This window comes from Aythya marila, assembly GCF_965140915.1.
Source record: "Aythya marila genome assembly, chromosome: 30".
NCBI lineage: Eukaryota > Metazoa > Chordata > Aves > Anseriformes > Anatidae > Aythya > Aythya marila.
Window position 1 is genome coordinate 218,313 of NC_139071.1, and position 9,297 is coordinate 227,609.

Genomic DNA, 9,297 nt, shown 5'->3' on the forward strand with positions numbered 1-9,297 from the left:
AGGGAAGAAAAAAAGCAAAGCCTTACAGAGCCTCAGCTCTACTGAGGAATGAGTAACAGTCTGTCTACTTCTGGAAGAACAGTAGGAGTACTCACGTATCAGCAGACTCATATGCAAGCTGATCCAAACTGGGTGCCAAGCTGTGCTTTTTTTGTCGCCTGGAATATGCAATCTGTGCACCTCAGGTGTACCTTGTCTATTAACTCTCTCTGACATTGTGCCACCCTATTAATATCAGTGGATGTACCCAGCACTGCCTTGGGGCTACATAGATCATGGAAATTTTTAGTATGTTAATGTTACTCTGTTAACAAAACTGGTGTACTAGCCACTTGCTGTTTCTATTTTTTTGTTGTTGTTTTTATTTTCAGTAGTCTCCTCAGAAGTTGTGGACATGTTGTGCATCTTTTCTGTTCTTCCAGGATTCAGTCATCAGGAAAGACGACCATTAAATCTGAGGGCTGTGGACAACCATCTACTAGATGGTTGTTGCAGATGCCTTTGGTCACTTCATTCGTCCTTTTAGCTTGCCTTTTCCTATATCTTGAGTTGAACTTTTGTGCAGCGCTATGTTTGCAGTGGAAACATTGTGGCCGAGGTGTTTTTGATTAAAAATGATCTTAACTGTAATAGTGAATTCACCGTGTGTGGCTTTGTGTAATGACTCCCACGATCATAACATCTTTCTCCTTTGTCACAGATAGGAGAAAAACTCTTTCCAGAGAGATGGAGAAGGAATTAATTATACTTCTGCCTCATCCTGAGCCCAGAAGACATGGAGTAAAAGAAAGTCGCAATTCTCAGGAGACATACTAAGAGTCTTGGGTTCCTTTTCTGCCTGCCCCCTAAGGCCTTGGGTATGTTGGGTTCATCCTGGAAAGGGCATGTTGCTCAGGGCAGTTATTTCCTACCTGAGACAATGTGGGGTGTATTTTTCTGCCGTTTTCACTTGTGGTTTCCCACACAGTTCGCACTGCTTCTGTTATTGAGAAAATGGTTTGGGGAGATGTCTGCCGTTTCACAGGATTTTCTGCCACTGCCTGCTGGCAAAAAGAATCAGTAATGCAGGTGGAGCCATGTAGGACTTCTCAGATGTAAGCCTTCAACGTACGGGGACCCCTAAACTCGTGCACTGAGCATGCAAGACAAATGGGACCTTGCCCATTTGTCTTGGCAGTGGGGGTCGCCAGAGGGGTTGCACTGCCCTGCCCGGGGGCCCGCAGAGGGTTGCCAGAGGGGGTGTGCCGAGGCAACTGGGGGCCCGCCAGGGATCACCAGCTGGGGTCCATTGCCATGCCTGGGGTCCCACTGGGTGTCACTGGCTGGAGTCTGCCCCCACACCTATGGACCCTCAGCAGATCACTGGCAGGGGTGTGCTGAGGAGCCCGGGAGCTTGCCAGGGGTTGCAGGCTTGTGTCTGCTGCCACACCTGGGTCCCGCTGGTGGTTGCCAGCATGGGTGTGCCAAAGCACCCAGGGACCCACCAGGGATCACCGGTGGGAATGTGCCAAGGTGCCTGAGGGCCCACTGGGGGTCACCAGATGGGGTGCGCCACTGTGCCCTGGGGCCCGCCAGGGGTCACCAGACGGGGTATGCCTAGGCGCCCAGGGGCCCGCCAGGTTGTCACTGGCAGGGATCCTCAGCCCCGCCCTGGAACCTGATGGGGGTTGCTGGAGGGGGTAGTCCGACGCACCTGGGGGTCCACTGGGGGTTGCCAGCTGGGGTCCGCTGCCACGCCCGAAGACTCGCAATGGATCGTCATCATGGCTGTGCTGAGGCGCCTAGAGACCCACCAGGGGTCGCCAGCTGGGGTCTGCCGCCATGCCCTGGGACCAGCCTGGGGTTGCCGGAGGGGTTGTGCCAAGGCACTCGGGTACCCACCGGGGATAGTCAGCAGGGGTGTGCCGAAGCATCCAGGGGTCCGACAGGTGTCGCCGGTGGGGGTGTGCCGCCGTACCCAGGAGCCCACTGAGCGTCACAGGCTGGGGTCCACTAGCATGCCCAGGGAGCCACTGGGGTTTGCCGGCAGGGGTGTTCCAAAGCTACCGGGGGTTCGCTGGAGGGGATATGCAGAGGTGCCTAGAGACATGCCAAGGGTCACCGGAGGGGGTCTGCTGCCACACCCAGGGCCCTGCCAGGGGTTGCCGGAGGGGGTGTGCCGAGGTGCCCATGGACCTACCACAGATCGCCAGCTGGAGTCCTCCACCACGCCCAGGTGCCCACAGGGGATAGCTGGCTAGGATCCGCCACTGTGCCCTGGGGCCCACCAGGTGTCACCAGCTGGGGTCTGCCGCCGTGCACTGGGACCAGCCGGGGTTTGCCGATGGGGGTGCGCTGAGGTGCCTATCGACCTGCTAGGGGGGCATCAGAGGGGGAGCACCAAGGTACCTGGGGTCCCACTGGGGGTCACTGGCTGGGATACATTGCCGCACCCATGCACACCCCCGACGACGACCCACGGTGGGACTCCGGGCACAGCAGCGGACCCCAGCTGGCAACCCTCAACGAGTCCCTGGGCGCATAGTACACCCCTTCCTGAGATCCCTGGCAGGCCCTTAGAAGGGGGCAGTGTACTCCCTCAGGTGTCCTGGCAGGTCCATAGGTACCTCAGCGCACCCCCTCTGACGACCAGCAGTGGGTCCCCAGGTGCGGCTGACCCCCGCCAGTAACCCCTGGCAGGCCCTTAGGTATTGTGGTGGACACCCAGTGGCAAACCCGGGCCGGCCCCGCTGTGCCTCGTTACACCCACGCCAGCAACCCCATGCGGCAACCCCCTGCGGGTCTCTGGGCGTGGCAGTGGACCCCAGATGGCGACCGGCAACGGGCCTCCATGGGCCTCATCACATCCCGCCAACAACCCCTGGTTAGTTTCCGGAATCCAAACCCTCCTACTGGAGCATGCGTATCAGTCTCCGGTGGTCCCTCTGGGGGTCTCTCATGCTGAAGGCTCATAGTCTTCCTCCCTGTTGTCCTTCTCCTTTGTCCAACTTGGCTGTATGTCAGAGACTTGTGCAGCGTCCCCTACAAGCTTTGTCTTTTATGACTTATGACTTGCATAGTGTCCCATGCAATAGTCATAATAGTTAGCAGTTATTCTGAAACCCCCCCAGATATCAGAGATTTCAAGGAAAAGTCTACAAATACATTTCCCTTCAAGCTCTCTATTGACACGAAATGCTAAAATATTCCTTTGCAAGATACAAGAACTATATATATTAACCACTCTGTTTTTCTTAGACTTGTGGTTATACAAGGGTATGTAAGACAGAAGGTCACATTCATCATACCATGCGGCCCTAGCATTGTTCCATACTGGCATGAATCAGATGAACATATCTCACATCCAGCAAGTCCCTTGGTGTGTCGGCGCACCCCAGCTGACGCCCCCTGGTGGGCACCTGGGCATGGTGGTGGACACTCGCCAGGGAACCCCAGTGGGCCCCCGGGCACTTTGGAACACCCCCGCCAATGACTCCCGCAGTCCTCTGGGCACAGTGGCACCCCCTCCTCTGGTGACCCCCAGTGGGTCCCTAGGCACCTCAGCACACCTCGCTCTGGCGACCCCCGGTGGGTCCCTTGGTGCGGCAGCAGACCCCAGCCAGCAACCCCCAGTGGGTGTTGCTAGGCACCAGGTGACACTGGGCAGGCCCCCGGGTGCTTCGACACGCCCCTTCTTGCAAGCCCGTGCAGGTCCCTGGGCACCTCAGCACAGCCCTGCTGACGACCCCAGGTGGGCCCCGGGGTGCAGTGGTGCACCCCCTCCAGCGACCCTCAGCTGGTCCCTTGGTGCCTCGGCACACCCCCTCTGGAGACCCCCAGCAGACCCCCCCTGCTGCCTCAGCGTACACCCACAGGCAACCCCCGGCGGGCCCCAGGGTGCGGTGGTGGATGACACCCGGCGCCCCCAGTGTATCACCAGGCACCTCAGCACACCCCCACTGGCGGCCCCTGGCGGGTCCCCGGGTGCAGCAGTGAACCCTAGCTGGCAACCCACATCGCTGCAACACACCCCTGCCTGTGAGCCCCAGCAGGTCCCTAGGCATCTCAGCACACCCCCTCTGGAGACCACCGGAGGGCCCCTGGGTGGCTTGGCACAACCCCTCTGGCGACCCCTGGTGGGACCCCAGGTGCCTCGGCACACCCCCGCCAACAACCCCCAACGGGCCACCGGGCACGGCAGCAAACCCCCCTCCAGTGACCCCCAGCAGGCCACAAGGCACCTCAGCACACCCCCTCCGGCAAGCCCCTGTGGGACCCCAGCCATGGCGGCGCACCCACGCCGGCGACCCCTGGCCGGTCCCCTGGTGCCTCAGCACACCCCCTCTGGTGACCTCCGATGGGCCTGTGGGCACAATTGCAGACCCCCTCCAGCAACCCCTGGCGGGTCCCTAGGCGCCTCTGCACACCTCCACCGACAACACCCAGTGGGTCCCTAGGCGCAGCAATGGAACCCAGCCAGCAACCTCCAGTGCATTCCTAGGTGTCTCGGCACACCCCCTCTGGTGACCCCCAGCAGATCCCAGGTGTGGCAGCACACCCCTGCCGTCAACCCCCAGCGGGCCCCCTGGTGCCTTGGCGCACCCCCTCTGGTGAGCCCCAGCGGGTCCCCAGGCGCCTCAGCACACCCCTGCTGGTAACCCTCAGCTGGTCCACTGCTGCCTTGGCACACCCCCTCCGGTGACTCCTGCTGGGCCCCTGGGCGTGGCTGCAGACCCCTGCTGACAATCCCCATCGGGCCACCCCCTCTGGTGACCCCCGGTGGATCTCTAGGTGCCTCAGCACATGCCTTCAGGCTACTCCCGGCAGGCTCCCTCATGCCTTGGCACAACCTCTCTGGCAACCCCCAGCGGGACCCTAGGCTCCCTAGCACACCCCCTCTCATGACCCCTGCTGGGCTTGGGCGCCTCAGCACACCACTGCCGGTGACCCTTGGCAGGTCCCTTGGCATGGCAGCGGACCCCACCCAGCGAACCTCAGCAGGTCCCTGGGTGTAGCAGCAGACCCCAGCTGGCAACACGTGGCAGGCCCCCGGGCGCGTCGGTGGACCCCCGCTGGTGACCCCTGGAGGGCCTCCGAGCACGGCCATGGACCCCTGCTGGCGAACCCTGGCAGGCCCCATGCACAGGGGTGGACTCCCACCGGAGTTCCCCAGCAGGACTTCAGAAAGCAGCGGCAGACCCCTGCCGGAACCCCCCAGTGGGTCCCTGAGTGCCTTAGCGCACCCCCGCCAATGACACATAGCGGGTTCCTGGGCGCATTGCTGCACCTCAGTCAGAGACCCCCGGCGGGCCACTGGGCGTGGCGGCATACCCTCTCATGCGACCCCCATTGGGTCACCGGGGAGCCTAGGTGCAATCCCTCCAGTGACCCCCAGCAGGACCCCGGGTGCCTCAGTGGACCCCCACCACTGACCCTCTGCGGTACCCTGGCTGCTTCACCCCCTCTGGCGACCCTCAATGGGCCTCCGGGCCCAGCGGCAGCCCCCCGCCAGTGACTCCCGGCAGATCCTCAGGTTCGGCAGTGGACCCCCACCAGCAATCCCCCCAGAGGGTCCCCGGGCAGTTCGGCACACACCCGCCAGCGATCCCCAGCAGGCCCCTGGCATGTCAGCAGACCCCTGCCAGTGACCCCCAGCAGGTCCCTGGGCACCTCGCCGCACCTCTGCCAGTGACCCCCAGCAGGCCATCCAGAGCGGCATCAGACCCACTCTGGTGACCTGTGATGGGCCCCCAGGCATGGTGGCGGACCCCCTCTGGTGACCCTCAGCAGACTCTGGGTGCAGTGGTGGACCCCTGCCAGCAACCCCCGACAGGCTCCCAGAAGTGGTGGCGAACCCCCTACAGCAACCCTCAGCTGGTCCCTGGGCTCCTCACAGCATCTCCTCCAGCGACCCCCTTTGGGCCACCGGGCATGGCAGCGGACCCCAGCTGGCGACCCCCATCAGGCCCTGGGGCACAGCAGTGGACCCCCGCTGTCAACCCCTCGGCTGGCACACTGGCACAGCAGCAGACCACCATCGGTGCCCCCCAGTGGGCCCCGAGACGGGGTGGCAGACCACCGCCAGCTACTACTGGTGGGCCCCCGAGCATGGCAGCAGAACCCCTCCAGCAACCCCCCACAGGCCCCTGGGTGCGGGGGCAGACTCCTGCCAGTGACCCCAGTGGGACCTTGGGCACGGTGGTGGGCATGGAGTTTCCTTCTTTGGAGATACTCAGAACTGGTCTGTATGAGATCCTGTGTAACATGCTCTAGGTGACCCTGTTTGAGCAGGGATGTTGGATTAGATGATCTCTGCAGCTCCATTCCAACTTCAACCATTCTATGATTCTGTGAGAAAAGGATCATTTAATTAAAAAGGAAAAGGAAGAGGGAAGAAAAGAAAAGAAAAGAAAAGAAGAGAAGAGAAGAGAAGAGAAGAGAAGAGAAGAGAAGAGAAGAGAAGAGAAGAGAAGAGAAGAGAAGAGAAGAGAAGAGAAGAGAAGAGAAGAGAAGAGAAGAGAAGAGAAGAGAAGAGAAGAGAAGAGAAGAGAAGAGAAGAGAAGAGAAGAGAAAAAAATAATAATTATTCTCTACTTCCAATCACTGAGCAATGTTCAGTAATGCCACTCTGAAATCTCCTGCCTCCAGACAGATCTCTGGATGGCATTCTTAAGTCATTGTTTGACCTTAAACAAAACCTAAAACATTCAGGAGCGATACCACTAGGAACATGCTGGTTTGATCATCCTAAGAATATTCAAACCTTTGAAGAGCTATTGTAATTAGCCTGGAGGAGAAGCGGGAAGTGAAGGAGAAAGGGAGAGTGAAGAAGAGAGAAAGTGTCAGAGAGGAAGTGTCCCCCCCATTGCCCACTCCATGTCCCTATCTATCAGCTTTGGGGGCTGAGTACCATGGTAACAACTAGTCTTGCTCCTAAAGACTGAAGCAAAGAAGGCATTAACCTCATTCCTTTACCTCACCTCTTGTCAGTAGATTTCCCCCCATATCCAATAAAAGATGAAGAGTCTCATTAATGCTCCTTTATTTAAAGTATATATATATAAATAAACAGTTTTTATTTTCTTTGTCAGTAATAGCCGGATTGAGCTCCAGTTGGACTTTGGTCTAAATTCATCCCTGCAGAGCCTCACAACATTTATGACACAGCTCCAGAAAAAAAAAAAAAATACAGTAGACATGAGAAGGAAGCACAGGTGGAGGCTGGTAGCCTTCCATCCCCTACTCTTCTATGATTCTGTGCTGCAATTCCATTCAACTGGTTACTCCTGTATTATCCAAACTTTCCTGCAACTTCTGATGCTGCTATCTTGTCAGAGATAGCACAATCACACAAAGGTTGAACCTTCTGCCTGCAGACATTAACAGATGGCAGAATGGAGCATCAGTGTGGGGAAACACTGCAGGAGTGTTCAGTGCAGGAGACACTGCAGGATTTTGCCTACAGGAACATCTTGATATTTACAAGGAGAAGAGCCTAGTCCTGCAACAGAGGAAGAGTAACCCCACACATCAGGGCAGACTGGTACCCTGCTGAGTGAGCAGTGCCCAGAAGGAGGAGGGCCTGGGCACCACGAGGGATGCTATTCGAGCAGTGGTACCTGCTCACCAGGAACTAGGCCAGCTTCCTACAGAGCTGCCTTATGAGGAGCAAAGCCACCAAGAAAATCTGATTTAACCAACTCAACTCAGATCCAGCGTGACACGACATGGAGAGGGGTCTGCAGCCATCCAGAAGAGGTTCAGGTCTGGGAATCCCTAGGACAACCTAGTGTGGAAAGGAGCAAGGACATTGGAAAGACTGAGAGTCCCAACAGGACCGAGGTCTTTGTGCCTGTAGCTATGGCTGCTGTCTCTGCACTGAGGCCTATGAGGAGACAGCTTATTGTTAAAGCACAGGGATTCATTGCCTCCTCGCCCCTACCCATGAACCAGGCAGGGATCGTACCATTCTCCTGCACTTGGCAATGCACATCCCCATCTCCTGCTGCCCCAGGAAGAGCCCTGAGCAATGTGTGAAGGGAAAGGATCTCCCTTCCCAGGGGATGGGGGTCAAGGCCTGGCCCTTGTGCTTGGTGTAGCACAACAAGCTGACAAGCTGACAAGCTGTGACACTGATGTGTAGGAAAACCTGAACACCAGTGTCACTTTCACACTGCCTTTGTCTACTTGTCCTCACTGCCTCCAATGCTCTGCTCTAACAAGCTCCAAGGGAAGCTATATCAATGCTGGCCCTCAGGGAGACACTGCAGGAAACCTGCATCTGACTTGGACTTCTTGAGAGATTTCTTCAATTGTCTTTCAGTGCATGAGATTCATGGGCTCATCACCAAAGCCACCAGAGGGGTGATCACAATGCCTTGGGCTGGGTTTCTGCTGGTGAGCTGGGCTGGGCTCCTGAGACAGAGAAAACTCATAAAGGCCCCTGGTGCAGAGACAGTTCTGCGTAGGAGCAGCTCCTCTGCACAGTACAGCAGGGCTGGGGGCTCCGACTACAGGTGGCACAGGAAGAGGAGATAAGGAGAGAGGGGTTGGGAGAGGGAGGATGCTGAGAGCTGACCGGAGGAGAAATCTCCACAGCCCTTGAAACAGTAAGTCTCTGGCTGCAGGGCCACGCAGGTGCAGGTCCTGGAAGGGTCTCCTCCTGGGTCTTGTTTCTGAGAGGACAGTGGGAAATGCAGTAGGCTTTAAGACTTCTGCTGGATTGCACTGCAAAGTGAGGAAGTCTGGCAGAAGCCCCATGGAGTGCCCTAAGCCAGGTGCCCCTGGTCAGCGCAAAACACCCTGCCCTGGCTGGCCATGTTGGGCTCTCTGTCAGCTGCCCCGTAGCTCCTGCAGCCATGGAGGTGCCCTTTGGCAGGGCCCTGTTGGAGGCAGGGTGCTGCAGGGCAGTGCTGAGCTCAGCTGTGTGGGATGGGGTCTGTGAGCACGGGCAGGGGGAAAGAAGGGGTGGGCGCAGAGCAGCAACTCCCAGCAGAGACAGCTGCAGGAGCAGAGAGAGGGGCAGGTGGCTAGAAGGAGCTGTTGCCAGAAATGCTGTGGCAGGGGGGATTCAGGCACCTCAGAGCCAAGCCCTGCAGTGCAGACACCTTCCCCTGGAGCAGCCCCTCCCTGGCCTCCTCTCTCCCCTGCAATCCATGGGCTGTGGGGCAGGCATGGCCAGCACAGCAGGCAGAGCCCAAATGATAAGAAGCTCCCCAGCTCTGTCTGGCTTGGAGATATACCTGGAGATATGGTGAGCGTTCTGTCCAGCTGCACTTGGACTGGAGCTTCTCTGCTCTCAGCTGTCTCCAGCTACTT